Source organism: Meleagris gallopavo, chromosome 3 (assembly GCF_905368555.1).
Source record: "Meleagris gallopavo chromosome 3, MGAL_WU_HG_1.1, whole genome shotgun sequence".
Lineage (NCBI taxonomy): Eukaryota > Metazoa > Chordata > Aves > Galliformes > Phasianidae > Meleagris > Meleagris gallopavo.
The window spans coordinates 72,262,925-72,277,268 of NC_139406.1; the positions used below are offsets into that span (position 1 = coordinate 72,262,925).

At 38.4% G+C, this 14,344-nt stretch overlaps 1 protein-coding gene across 7 annotated transcripts in view; it reads left to right on the plus strand.

The window, feature by feature from the left end:
- The window catches only part of CPQ (carboxypeptidase Q), a 160,322-nt gene that overhangs the window by 1,216 nt on the left and 144,762 nt on the right, over positions 1–14,344 (plus strand). For 2 of the 7 annotated variants that reach the window (XM_085221447.1, XM_010709158.4), the window contains exons 2-3: positions 5,563–5,714; positions 8,713–8,810. The exons of 1 other annotated variant lie outside the window; for it this stretch is intronic. The gene's annotated coding sequence lies outside the window, so the exon portion shown is untranslated. Of the gene's footprint in view, positions 1–5,559; positions 5,715–8,712; positions 8,811–11,092; positions 11,310–14,344 lie in introns of all 7 variants that reach the window. 4 more of the 7 variants (XM_085221449.1, XM_085221448.1, XM_085221452.1 and 1 more) reach the window with 4 other exon arrangements.

A 14,344-nucleotide genomic window follows, 5' to 3' on the forward strand; every position in this document is an offset into this window, starting at 1 on the left:
GCCACGCACGTCCACCAGCTGGAATGCTGATTTTGTGGACTTGAGTTTAAAAAAAAATTGTCTGTCTGGTTTTCATTCAGTTCAAAATTAGATTAATTTTTACTGTTTCTGGAAACTGTTCCACATCTGGTTGCCTTTTTGTATTGAAGCACGGTAAGAGTGTATTAATCTGTTGATGAGAGGGGAGTGCGTGGGTGTTTTCTCTTAGAGAGCAATCCTTGCTATGACTGGAGAACAGATTCCCTGTGTGGGAATGAAAGGACTGTTTACATCTATGTCTTTGTTTAAAATGTACCGTTTTTTTTTTTGCTTGAGACAGTAGGGTTTAAGCCAGGATGACAAGGGTTAGCCTTGTTTTTTCTTTGGTTACTTTTATACAAGGACAAAGGCTTTTGTTAAAAGCCATTCTCATGCTTATCTTCTATCACTCCTTGGAACACCTTCCAGTCTTGTCTGATGTTCCTTCTGTTAGATTATTATTTTGAATAAGTTCTACAATGCATCTTTCCCCAAAGAAACCTTGCAAAGCCTACTGTATCTGTGAGAGGTCATAAGCCTTGTTTCCTTGTAAACTTTGACTCATTTCTTCAGACGCATCTGCTGTATCTTAAATAGCATGTATGAGTTGTGCTTTACAATCAGTGTTGCCTTGCTCAGCTTCAGACTTTTAGATGAAGTCTGTACAGATAAACTTGGATCAGAGCCGCTGCAGCTTTACAGTTTCATACTAAGCCTTTGTCTTACTCGATCTTGTTTCTTGGTGTTTAAGATACATATAATTCTTTTGAACAGCAGAACAATAAGATACTAAATCAGATAAGAACAGATTGCAAATCTGGGCTGAGGAAGAACAACCTGGCATTGACCTCTTTTGGGAGACATCTGTCAGTAAAAGCTCATATAAATTCTTTTTTGTTTTATAACGTGGTTTTGCAAATGCCTGCATGTCTTTAACACCGACTTGGGAAAGGAAGCGACTTACGCAGCCTCTTATTGTTGATACAATTGCAGAAACTCATAATGCTCTTGGGATTCATTTATCTATTCCTGCTATAGCATATAAACTTTCTTGTTTCAAGATTGAAAACTTAGTCTTGTCATTTCTTCCTTCTTTCCCAGTTGTGGGAGGATGAAAATGAAGGATGGCAGTACATCTAAGAGATAGCAGCTGCAGGGGTGAAATATTTTGCTTAAAAAAGTACTTTGAGTGTAGAAATGTACAAAACGATTACAATCTTGAAGTTCTGCAGTTCTTTCTATTTTGTCTGGACAGAAAATATTATCTGTCAAAAACTGCATTGCAGTAATCTTTCATGTTTTTGTTACCAAATGTCTACAATAATCTCGAGGTACTAAAATAAATGTAAGTTCTTTCTTCATTTGACCCCTCAGTCACTTACATTTTTCACTCTGATAGCAATAGTGAATTTTTGGCTCTGATTTGTAATCTCCTAAATGCCAATTACTTGGTTAAGTCAAAAGTTCTGACAGAATCTGCAGAAAACGTTCTACTCTTTTTTTGTTTCAGTTTTACAATAGAAGACAATACTGTATGTCAGCTTGAGAAAAATGTTAATCTCATTAGCCTGTAGTTTTAGAAACGATACTTTGGGTATTGAGATCCTGCAAGAGGCATGATTTTTTTTTTCTTTTTTTTTCTTTTCTTTTTTTTTTTTTTGAGACTGAGAGAATGTGCTGGTATTGTTTGTTTTGTTCTGTTTTAAATGGAGAGCCTTGAGATGCTCAGCTCATTTGGATTTTGTATTTCTGTTCAGGTATGAAGAATGGTAATCTTATCTTAGAGTCTTTTAAATCTAGCTAACACAGATCTGTTTGAAGAATTTTCTCCACGGTGAGTATGAGAGAGAAAAGTGAAAATTCCTTTGGTTTTGTTGCTGCCAAATGGGGATTCAGTTGAAATATTCAGTGAACAGGTATTTGGATCAAAAAGTATCTCTTAGAAGCAGTTTCTCTGTAGTATCCATTGCAATGAGAGGTATGGAAAAAGATGTGCAATCTTCAAAACCTGGCTATAAAAGAAAATAAAAATTCTGCTCAGATTTATCTGAATTCTTCCTCTGCCAAGATGAATTCTAAATCAAGCTGCTGTATGTTATAGTGAGAGGAGACTGATCTCATTTAATGTGTTGTAGACATTTCTTACGTTGCAGGAAATACGAGCAACGAAGCAGAATTATGTTAAACTTGCTCAGCTGAACATCCTGCCTTCAGTAGAACAGTGGCATTTGCCACTGGTTCAGGATTTGCCCAGACTTGTTTTGTGACCCCACTGATTTAGCTTTTATCTGACTGGCGATTGTCACCCTTGTGAAGGCCATTTTAGCATCCGTAAAAGAAAACAGTTCTGGTTTTTAGTCTCTTTGATTTTTCTTTTTATTTCATCTTTTTTCAGTTGCTGGTTATGGTGTCTGATCTTTTACTTGAATGTAGCAGTAGTACATTTCCTGCTAGGACGCTATGTATGAAAGGGTTTGAGATCACTCCTCCCCCAGTTTTTCTAGCTTTCATCTGTTACATGTATATTGATATCCTGTGTCTTTAATTTCTGTATTACTTTTTTTTCAGAGGAGACACTTGACTAAATTTACATAAGACAAGTGAGTTGAAAGTAATTTGGTGTTTCAAGTAGCCCCACAAAAGACACTTACATAATATTGTGAGTGTGCCAATAGACATTTGAGAAAAGACTGCTTTTTTGAGGCTTTAAAGTGAGATCTGAGGCTGTAGACTCAGTTGGAGAGTTTGCGCTTTTTTTTTTTATCCATTGCTGTTGAAAACTAAAGCATAAATTTGATTAATCTGAAATGATTAATCTACTTTCCACGGGTTTCAAGGTTAGCGTTTCTGATCTTGTCGATTCTTATTGTTCTGAGTCATAGGGCTCACCTTCTGGGACTCTCTCTAGTTGTGCTCTCCCATATGAAACATGATTGTCCTTCTGTGGCAGCCTGCAAAAACACTTCTTGGAATTCTGGTCTGTTGAAATTCTTCATTGCTTTGAAAGCAAACAAAAATTAAGTAATTAATTTTTTTCCAGGTTGATCATATAGTATAGTGGGCTGTTAATATTTTCTGTTATGACAACCAGCTAAGTTGTCATAATACCAGAAAAGTATAACACTAACCACAGGTAATGTATTCAGCATTGCCAGGAGTTATAAGAGAACAGACAATTTCTATCTTCTTGATGCATTGTGAGATACCCTACAAGCAGAAGTCAAATTGATTTTAATTACTAGTTGAGTTCGGTAGTCTTCAAATAGTTGTTAGGCAAAGAGTTATAGGGAAGTTATATAGTACAGAAGTAAAAAAAAAAAAAAAAGTCTCTGTAACAGTCTGGAAAAGTTCTGTGCATCCGCTCTCAGTTACTGCCCTGTCAAATCCAGCTGCAGTTGCTGCAGAGGTTTCCACCTCAGCCAACCATCTGTCCCTTTGCCCAAGGCTCTTCAGTAGCAGAGGTGAGGGAAGGAACAGTTTTCAGGATGCTTTTCAGGATGCCACAGTCCATTGCCACAGTCCAACAACCTTACTTTGAGTAGGACACCCTCATTTTCTCCTTGACAATAACCTCTGGCATTAATGCTTGTGATTAATTTCTGGAAACAAGAATGAGTGTATTTTTTGCTGGATTGGTTCCCAGAACCAACTTGCTGCCTGACCACATGGGAAATGTTCTGGTGTGAGTGAAAGGCAGTTTGGAGGGCAGAGCCACTGTAGCTGTGACCTATATGGACTTAAGCCATGACTAGTCCACACTTTTGTTGCGTGGTCCATCAGCTGTTAACATACACCTGTGCTGATTTGTATACTCATTACTACCAACCCAAGATCTCTGATTCATGTTTTGTTTTGGACTTACCTGTTATTACCAAAGAGAAACCTGACTGAAGGGTGGTATTGAGCAGAAATCACTCCGTGGCCGCTCTTCAAGGAATAATTGAATGAGGACAGATGTGCTTGTTTCCAGCATGTCATGCTGCCTGAACCTGCAAATACGTCTTGCATTGCAGCTTTATCTGGGGCACAGTACAGCCATAACTATTGTAAAGACCTGACATAGCCAAACCCAACGTTTCTGGCACGAGTGCATCTTATGGAGTTGTTGGATAGTTGCCTCACTTTGGACTGCTGTAGAACCACAGAGCACCTCTGAATTCCTCTAGCAAATGTGGTGTCTGATGTAGAAGAAATGTGGATGGAGCAGCTTACTGTGAGAGTCAGAACATCTCTTCACAGTTTGCTGTGCTTATTGCAGGTAGCGGCTGCCTTCAGCCTCCATTCTTAATTTTGGCTGAGGCAACAAATCTTTTGATTTCTTGGAAACAGATATAATTAAGAATAAAATGATATCTTTCTGTGTTTACATATGGCTGTAGGTGAACTGAAAACTCATTAGCAAGTCTTTATCTCTAGAGAAAAAAGTGTTTTTCAGTGTTTTTTTTTTTTAATATAGTTAGCAGTTTTCTAATTGCTCATAGGTCTAAGTTTTTGGCTCAGAATATTGCTTTTGAGTGAAGATAATCCTATTGACACAACAGCAGTAAGTTCATAAGTGAGCAAGACTTCATGCTTTCTGTAGAATGGGAATTTTGGCACAGCTGGAAATCCTGGTGTATTTTTTTCTTCCACATCATGATCTCCTGTCTAATGTTATTTGTACTCTAACAGTCTGTGAAAATTGCATTATGGTTTAAGCTTTTAAGCTTTTAAGGTTTAAGCTGAAAAAAGTTAATGTGTGCTTTAAGCTTTATTTGAAGAGATATCTGTTACCAATGGTGATGTATCCCATGTTCCTTTGATCCAAATCATACGGCAAATTTTATTTAAAGTAGGAGGGTAAAAAACAAACATACAAAGTGAAGCCTGTTTTGGTGACCCTGATGTTAAGTCAGAAGATGAACCCAACAGCTAAAATCCATTTGGGCTGTATATATGTGTCTGTGAAGATATCTGGATTCTATATGCTCGTTTGTTTTTCTGAAACCAGAGCCATTTTCTGTGATTATGGTGCAGCCCTCACAGCAGTCTTAGCACTGAGTTATATTCTGTGCTCGTCAGACCCACCACCATGCTTTTGCAGGTCTCAAGTGTTTACCAAAGTCAGAGCAGTTATTCTGGGGGGAGAAAAAATAAATAGGCATTTCATTTTCTAACTTCTTCCTTTCACCTGCTGCTTTATCTCCTTTGTTGGTTCCTCATTATGATAGTGCTGGAAGATGTGGCACTTCTCTATTGCTTCTTTTCTCAACAGCGTCTTGGTTTTAGAATTATATGTACTTAGATGTCTGTTTTCTGAAAATCTAGAACATGCAGCCTGGTTAGCAGCATGAAAGCAGAAGCAGGAGCATGGGAAAGTTCCTTTGAAGAACATTACATAAAAATAATTAATGTGAGCTTATCACTATGTGAACTCTACTTTAAAAAAAAAAAAAAAAAAAAGAGGCATAGTGGGTAAATAATAATAACTAGAGTAGGGATCTTGTACAATCTTCCAAAATTAACTAAATAAAGCATGCTGTCTAACGTTTCCTGTCCCAGCAGAGAAGTGGCATAAAAAGGATGAAAGTTGGCTAATACTGACCTTCTTCTTGGAAAACATTGTTGGCTATGGTGAGGGAACAGCTGACAAAGAGCATTGCTGCAATGGAGAGTGGAGGTCTGTGCAAGTTCAGCTGCTCTTCTGAAAGCAGAAGGTAACTTTACTGTAGAAAGAGCTTTAATCTATGAATGAAATGGGACAGCCATTTAAGAAATGCAGGCTTTTTGCTGACTTTCCTGCTCTCCAGGTGGTCTTAAGTATTCTGTGTTCAGGAAGTAGGACTGTGGTAAGTGTGAAGTTAGAAGCTGTAGGGTCGGAGCTGATCTGCACCCTTGGATAACTGGGAAGTTGTCAGGGAGCAGGTCTGATCCCTGCTTCATTGACTAGCGAGCAGGATTATCTTGACATCGTTGACCAAAGCTCTGCAGAGGCCCCGGCCTGGCTTCCAGGTGGTTTCAAAGAACATTCTGAGGAGTGACCCTCATAGGAAATCATGAAAGTTTGGGCAGATGTGGTGAGATGGTCCTCCTCAATAGAATGTTGCTTTATCTGAAAAGAAAAAAAAAAAAAATTTGCCACTTTTTGAAGGATCAGTTGTAATTTTATGCAGACTCCACCTGATAATTGTCCCTGCTTGCGAGCTAATATGTGTGATAAAATTTAAACCACAATATATGTAACTGATTCTTAAGTGATAATTTATGTATTCTCCAATACCAGTTTCATTTTAATTGGCACTTAGAAGGGACTGACGTTTGCATAATCTGGATTTGCTGAAGGACCACCAATGTTAATTTCCTTATTCATGCTGTTGTAAAGCCCCAGAATTTTATGCAGTATGTGACAAGGCAGGTGGGTGGTTTTGAAGATCTCTTAAAATGCATAATATCATAGAATCATAATCATAGAACATCCTGAGATGAAAGAATCATTGAGTCCAACTCCCAGCCCCACACAAGACCACCACAAATTCCAACCCCGTGTCTGAGATCTGCCCAAACCCTCTCTGAACTCCGGCACTCAGGCCGTGCCCACTGCCCTGGGCAGCCCGTTCCATGCCCACCGCCCTCTGGTGCAGACCCTGTCCCTGGCCCCCACCCGCCCCTCCCCTGACGCAGCTCCATGCCGTTCCCTCGGGCCCTGTCGCTGTCACACAGAGCAGAGCTCAGCGCTGCCCCTCCGCTCCCTGTGAGGAGCTGCAGCCGCCATCAGGCCTCCCCTCAGCTCCTCTGCTCTGGGCTGCACAAAACACAGCGGCCTCAGCCACTCGTATGTCTTCCACTTAAATTGGAGCGCTCTGAAGGGGTTAATTGTGCAAACTTTTATCTCCTTAATGGTTATTCTTGTGACTAGAAACACATCGAGGTGGCATTCCCAAAGCAGTATTTGCAGAGAGCTACTTACCAGGTGGGGTAAAAGCCAGTGATGCCCCATTAAAGGGAGCCCACTTTGCTAACGTGGTAGTTAAATAGTGATTTAAAGAGGAGCTGGCTTCACCCTCTGTTGTGTTCCAGGTCACTTCATGTTGCTGTGAGAAGATCTTGAGTGTAGGCAAACCTACTGCAGCAGACCCAGGAGTTACGGCTGTGACATGCAAAAGCGGGAGGGACAGAGTGAGCAACTTGGGGTCTGGCAATGGAGTTGTGGCTCTCCAGGCAGTGGGGCAGCAGGGTTTAAGGCCTAAGGGAAAAGCTTAAGCTGTTTTGTTTCCTCCTGTACTTTTTTGGCATTATTTAATCTCTAAATATTATTGGTCAGGTGCAGTATTAAAGTCATGTCAGTGCAAAGACAGATATCTTCACATAATATTTGCAGAAAGAGTGTTGATCACATTCTGCCTTGAATAGTATTGCAGATGCTACAAAGTGTGTGCCAGATGCTGTAAAATGTGTGCCAGAAAATGTCATATACATATACCTAGTCAGCTCCAGTTTGCCAAAATCAGTATTCTCCCTTGACATGATGCTGAAATACAATATCAACTTTTGTATAGTCACGTTCAAGACTATGTCAAATATCTGAGTCAAACAAAGAATACCAGAAATAGTTGGACTGCTAGAACAAAGCACCTCTGAATGTTTTAGAGAATGGATCTTCACTTCTTTTTTTAATACCACAAGATTCAAACAACTGTGTTGAGAAATAGCAGTTTCATGGTTCAGTAAACCACTTTTCATCTCACAAATATTTCTTGCTGTTTTGGAAAGCTATTTCCAGTGTAGCTCATAAATAAGTTTTGGCATTGATGCTCTTGTCATTTATTCTGAAACTGCTGTTAGTATTTGTGCATATATGTTCTGTGGTACCTCTGCATATGCATCTGTGCAAGACTGAGACATTTATTTTTGCTTGAAGAGTTACTCGCATTAACAACATTGTCTAAAATATATTACAATATAGTAATTGTGTCATTTTTTGTCTTTTTCTAAGGACTTTTTTATGAAAATTTGAGAAGAAAACAAACAAGCAAACAAATATTTCCTAAAACTGATGACTTGAAATCTCTTTGAAAATGTTATTCAAGGGCAATGGCTAATAATCCTGAACCTGAAAACTATACTCTATGCATAATCTACATTTAACTTTAGGGATAATTCATCATGTAAGCATCTTAATAAAAAGCAGATGTAATTTATAGTAAGTGATACTGTTAGTCTGATGCCACTATACTCAAATATTTTAATTCGAGCACATGAATGGTACTTCTGTGTAATGAGAAATAAAAACAGCCCTCCAAAAGATGCTTTAGACAATCTTAACTCCAATTTGAACATCTGCTCAGATTTATGCTGTTACTTTTGGCTGTTTTATATAGAAATTTATTCTGTTTTCAGTCTTCTCCTTAAAATGTTAATTCAGTAGGTATTGAGGTATTAAGAAACTGGTGTTCATTCAGGCGTCAGTTGTTGTTTGACTCAGCCCTATGCTCCTCTCTTTTCCATAAAAAAAAAAAACAACAGCACACAGAGGACCTATGACATACTGTAGCTAGAAGTTACAAGATGTTTGTTTGAGAACTAATTATTCAATTAACTTCTTAATTTTGCCTTGATGCACTTTCATGTGAAAATTTTATGCATCTAGCCTTTCCAGTATGTGTTTTGACGACACAGAAAATTTGGGATACTTACGTAACATTTTCTAACTTGCAGCAGCTCAGTAGCTGTTTCATCAGCTGCGTGAGGAATCCTTGGAGTCACTGCATAAGAATTCTGGATGGAAACTTGCCAGCTGTGTTAGTGTGAACAAAGTAAGTGGAGAATACACTTTGCGAAGTACTTACTACCAGCAGACCGGATACTTTAATTGTTTACTTTTAGAAAGTTTTCACTATGCTCAATCAAAAGTCTTAAACACATCTTTAAAAAAATCAGTTTGGGAAGTAGAATTGCTTGACTCAGAAAAACAGGATTGCCACAACGAGGCTCACTTGTGTCAGCATTTGTCACTGTTCTCTCTCTGTATAACTGGTGTGTGTGCTGTTATATATTCTTTTTTCCTTGTTTTGACTTTGATTTCCAATTGACTCTGTAATATGACCATATGCTTCACTGCAGAAAGCTTTTGATGGCTCCTCTTGGAGGTTTCAGCAGAGAGAAATTGAATGGCCTTGCTAATTGAAATGTATTTTGTGGTGTTACTGAGTTGGAGATGTCACTTTTGGGTTCCTCCTCTTTCAATTACTTATCCATTTTGTCTGTTTGTAGTTGTCAGTTTTTAATGGCAAGCTTACCTCAGAGTATCTGCTGTGGCTGGCACTGTGGACCTAATCCAAACTGGCTGGCTGATTGCCTCTTAAAAAAAACAACAACAACAACAACAAAAACATTTATAGCAATAGATTTCTCCTAAAGTAACTGATTTTTATTTTTTTTTTTCCCTGCAGTAGCAAAATTGTTGAATAACTTTTTGCCTCTTAAGTGGCAGTGAAAAATAATCAGAAGTTCAAATCTGGAATCAGAACCTCCCTTTGCCTAACAACTGTACTGATCAAAGTAGGCAAATGTGTGCTGTGCTGAGGAGTAGTTTTGGCTAGGAAATGTTAATGGTGCTTCCCTGAGGTCTAGCTTTGCAAATCTATTTCTCAAAAATGGCTGAAAACCAGCTCACGCTCTTTGAGTAAAGTGTATTTATCTTGTTTACAGTCTCTTCACGATTCTTTCATTTAAACATTTTAACCTTTTTTTTTCTTTCTAGTTTTCATTGCAGTCTACTTTGGAATGGTGGCCTCAGCTGTACTTTGCCACTGAGCAGTAGCAATTTATTTCTGATTCTGATATGTTGAAATACAATATGATATTTGAGTGCTAATATTATGTCCTAGTGAACGTGACAAAATCACAAACAATGTACTTTATAGCAGGTCTCATTGAAATTAATATCTTTCTCCCATTCTGAATAAATAAATGTATGCATCATAAAGTTCATTTTTCTATCAATTGTAGGGAGCAATACGTGATGCTGTGCCCTTTCATATACTTGTATTTACAAATTCGCACTTGTTACTCTGGAAAGAGAATCTTGTTGGACATATCTTACAGCTAAGGAGAAAGAGGACTAGAATATCAGCTTTTTAGCAAATCTAGCAGTGTGTTCATCATATCTGTATGTTTCACAAAACCCCTTGAATGCTGATACTCTAAGAGTATGATGAACACAGTTTTTGTGACTACAGAGAGACTGTATAAAGTACAAAGATATTGGGAAGAGTTACAGCTATTTTAATAAGGAAAAATTATCAATATTAAATATTTGATCATAGTCAGCAATGCTGAGCAATAATATATTTTTACTTAATTGGGAATTGTGCATATATCTATAAAATAGGATTGGAGGTGGATGGACTAAAGCAGTTAAAGTGGTTGAATGCTTTTCAAAATCTATTTCTTATATTCTTTTTTAAAACATTTAATAACATGTATTACTTGTTGACTTAAAATGAAAAGTTTTATTCAGATGCTCACAGGTGACAGGATGAGGGGAAGGAGCCTCATGTTGTGCCAAGGGAGGTTTAGGTTGGATATTGGGAAATACTTCTTTACAGAAAGAGTTGTTAAGCACTGGAATAGGCTCCCCAGGGAGGTGGTTGAGTCACCATCCCTGGATGTGTTTAAAAACCGTTTGGATGTGGTGCTCAGGGACAGGATTTAGCAGAGGGATGTTAGAGCTAGGGTAGTATGGTCAGGTTGTGGTTGGACTTGATGATCTTTAAGGTCTTTTCCAACCTGAGCAGTTCTATGATTCTGTGATTCTGTGATTTGTAGGTATGTACTCATAGAGAAATATTACATAGAAAATCAATAGAAAAGCTGACAATTTTACGTATATGCTTACCAAACCAGATACATCTCTTCCTTTGAAAACTTGATCTATCACACTCTGTCACATGATTACCTATTTTAGTGCTTCATTTTGGCAAAAATAAAGCAAACAACCCAGCCCATCAACATTTGTAATATATAGTCAGCTTTAAAACACTGATTTAATTGTTGTCAGGAGGTACTGAAGTATTTGTATTTTCTGGTGGAGCAGCACAAAGCACACACGTGTTCTGTGGGACTGGCTACTGTGGTGCTCGACTGCTGCTGGGAGCAGAGCCACGTGCCCAGGTGTGCCAGCTGCATGGCATTTTGATGGCTTTGGGCTTCCTCGGGGATCGGGGACCAGATTGCAACAGAGGCTGGCTCTGCCTGCTGATAAAGAAGTTCACTTTGCTCCTGTTACGGCTTCCATCCATCAACTTTAGCAGGTAATGCTGTCCAGTGATATGGATGAGTCATACCTTCCGTTCTAGGCTTTGTCCTGGTATAGGATTATTTGTCCTGGTATATGTTACATCCTTTGGCCACGTGCAATCTACTTGTCTTTTAATAAAAATGCAGAAGGGAAATATTCAGCATTAGAACTGTAGGAATAATTTAAATAAAGGATGTAAGATCATAGAATCACAGGGTTGGAAACGACCTATAAGATCGTCTAGTCCAAAAGATGTCTTGCTGAGGGCAAGAAGTTCCATGTGAACATGTCTGTTTGTTCAAAGGGCATTCACAATCAAGAAGTATTCCGTATATTAATAAGAGGCCACTGTTTTTGTCTTGGAAGGAATGTGCATGAGTATATATATATTTTTTTCATCCTTCTGTATCTGAATTTCTTTACTGTTGTTTTTCTAGCTGTCTTTCTTTGAATGTTTCTGTTCTGTTACTCTTGTCTAAAAATCCCACTGCATCCTCATCTTTTGCCTCTGAAAAGATAATGTACTCTTTTTTTGAGGACTGTTTCTATTTTGAATGCATGTTAAGCATCAGCTGCTGCATGACCTAGGTGTTGTTCTGTGCTGATATCTTAAAAAAAAAAAAAAAATAATAAAAAAAATTGTCTTGGCTGCCACAGCTTCACAGGGAAGTTGCAGAATGGTTTCTGTAGCTTCACTGATAGGGAGCTGCGTGTAGGTTATGTTGTGATTCTTCAAGATTACTACCTTCCTCTTGAACAGCATCTGCTGAGTAAGCTTATAGCAAGGTACCTGTTGCTATTCTGAGACTTGGAAGTGTGGGAAGAGTTAAGTGCAGTTCCTGTTACTGCTTCCCTCCTGTGTTAAGCTGTAGTACTTCTCCCACAGGGTGTGAATCGTGTATAAGTGTTTTCTTTTGCCAGATGGGGAGCTGCATTTGTGGTGTCTCTAAGTATATTTGGGCTTCTTCAGTTTTGATCCTTAGCTCTCTTTTAAACTTCCCATTGTGACATGAAATCAGTATCACTACCTGCTTGGACATACTTGTAAATTGTGAGGCTGTAGTTACCTTTTCAAGGATTTCATGATGTATCTTAAATTGTAGTAAATGACAGTAGTTCTTCTGAAGCCAGTAAAGGTAAAACAGCTCAGGATTTGATGTTTACTCTGGAGTTTTAGAGTTTGTGGTCAAATATGATAAGATTCAGTATTATATTCAAAGTCTTTTGTCCATATTTTGTTAACTCTTCCTTTCCTTAGCTTTAGACATAAAAAGCTAATTTTAAAGACTTTGTAACACAAATGATAATTTTGAATGTGTGTGTTCCGAAAGCCAGGATTTTTTAACTGATTTGGAATAAAATGTTCTCTCAGATGAGAGTACTTAACAACTCTGGAAGAGCAATCTGAGAAATGTCTGCTTTCCTGCTTTACTCTTCAAGATTATAAAGTGGTTGTGTTTTCTTTTTCCCTTATCTTTCTAAGTGATGGAAGAGCTCTGTGACTTTATTTTTAGGCAGAAATCTCCTCCTCGCTTTGCAAGTCCACCTACCCTTCCAGCCATTCTACTCCACAGCTGTCACAACAAACTTTCTTTCAGATGCTGTTAACTGTATCAGACATCACTGTGCAGCATGTGAGTTTGTTACCCTGGGGCTTTTCAGTCTATTCTAATGTTATCAAAATCACGGTGTGATTTCAAGGTTTCCTACATTCCTTGGAGGAAAATCAAATGGTACATGGTTAGGAAACCAATAGGTACTTTACAGATTTAGGAGAAAGTTAAAAATTACGTGGTTAATATCCTTAATTTACTGTTTTTCCTTTCCCTCATTTCCCATGACTGGGACTCTTGTGAACTCTTTGCATCCATTTGTCTGTATTTTCAGCTGGGATTTTGGGAAAACTTTGCCACACTGAAGCAGAAGCATTGCTTTCCTTCTTGTTTCTCTTATTTCTGTTCCCTCTGCCCCTCTTTCAGTTATCTGATTGCTAGAGATAGAATTCTCAGCAGATACTTTCTTTTTTTTTATTATCTTTTCTGCCGCAATTTTCCTTCTGTTACATTTAAGTAATTTGTATTATAATGATTGTAATGGTTGTAACAAAGGTTAGCTGTTTACAGATCAGGTGGGCTAAGGCTGTTATATATAATGGTGCCAGAAAAGATGAAGATCCCAATGATCTTGCCCTTTAACATCAAAGAAAATAGTTAACTGTGGACAAATGGATCAGACAATAGGTTCAAGCATTTTTAAAGTAGCTGCTTAACTACTATTAAATGCATTTATTACACTGTCTGCACGATGAAGGTAACGTGCTGTACATTTTATTCCCTTATAGTACTCATGGGAGCTGGACAATACTTTTTCCTGCCTTTTATTTCTCTTTTACATCTCTAACTTTTTTTCCCCTGATTTTTTTTCACTACTTTAAGCTTGTGTTTATGGGTCCATTTCATATTCTGAATAACGGACCTAAACTAGAGGAGATACATCTTCAGCTCTTGTAGTCCAGACCCACCTGCTTACAGAGTATTAGCTGCAGCATGTTGCCCAGGTCACCTGTGCTCAGTGAGATTTTGAATATCTCCACATCCAGAGACATCATAGCCCCTCTGAACAACCTGTACCAGCTCCTGACCGTCCTTACTGTATAGAAGCATTTTCTTGAGTTTAGATGGAATTTCACGCGTTTCAATTTGTATCTCTTCTCTTGGCACTCAGTATCACTGAAAAGAGCCTGGCTCCATCCTCCTTGCACCCTCCATTCAGGCATTTGGAGGGTTTACCTTCATAAAGGTCCTGTCTGCCCATTTCTCTCCTCAGTTTGAGCAGCAGTACAACTGTCTCTTACATCAGCCACTCTTCGTAAATTTGTATCACCTTAAAGCTACAAAGGCAGCACTCTGTCCTGCTTCCAGATCATTAATAAAGGTGTTGAAGAGAATTGGACCAAATATTGGCTCCTAAGGGATGCCACTAGTTATTGGCCATTAAGTAGACTTTGTCCCAGTAATTATAGACCTCTGAGCTTGTCCTGTCCATTTT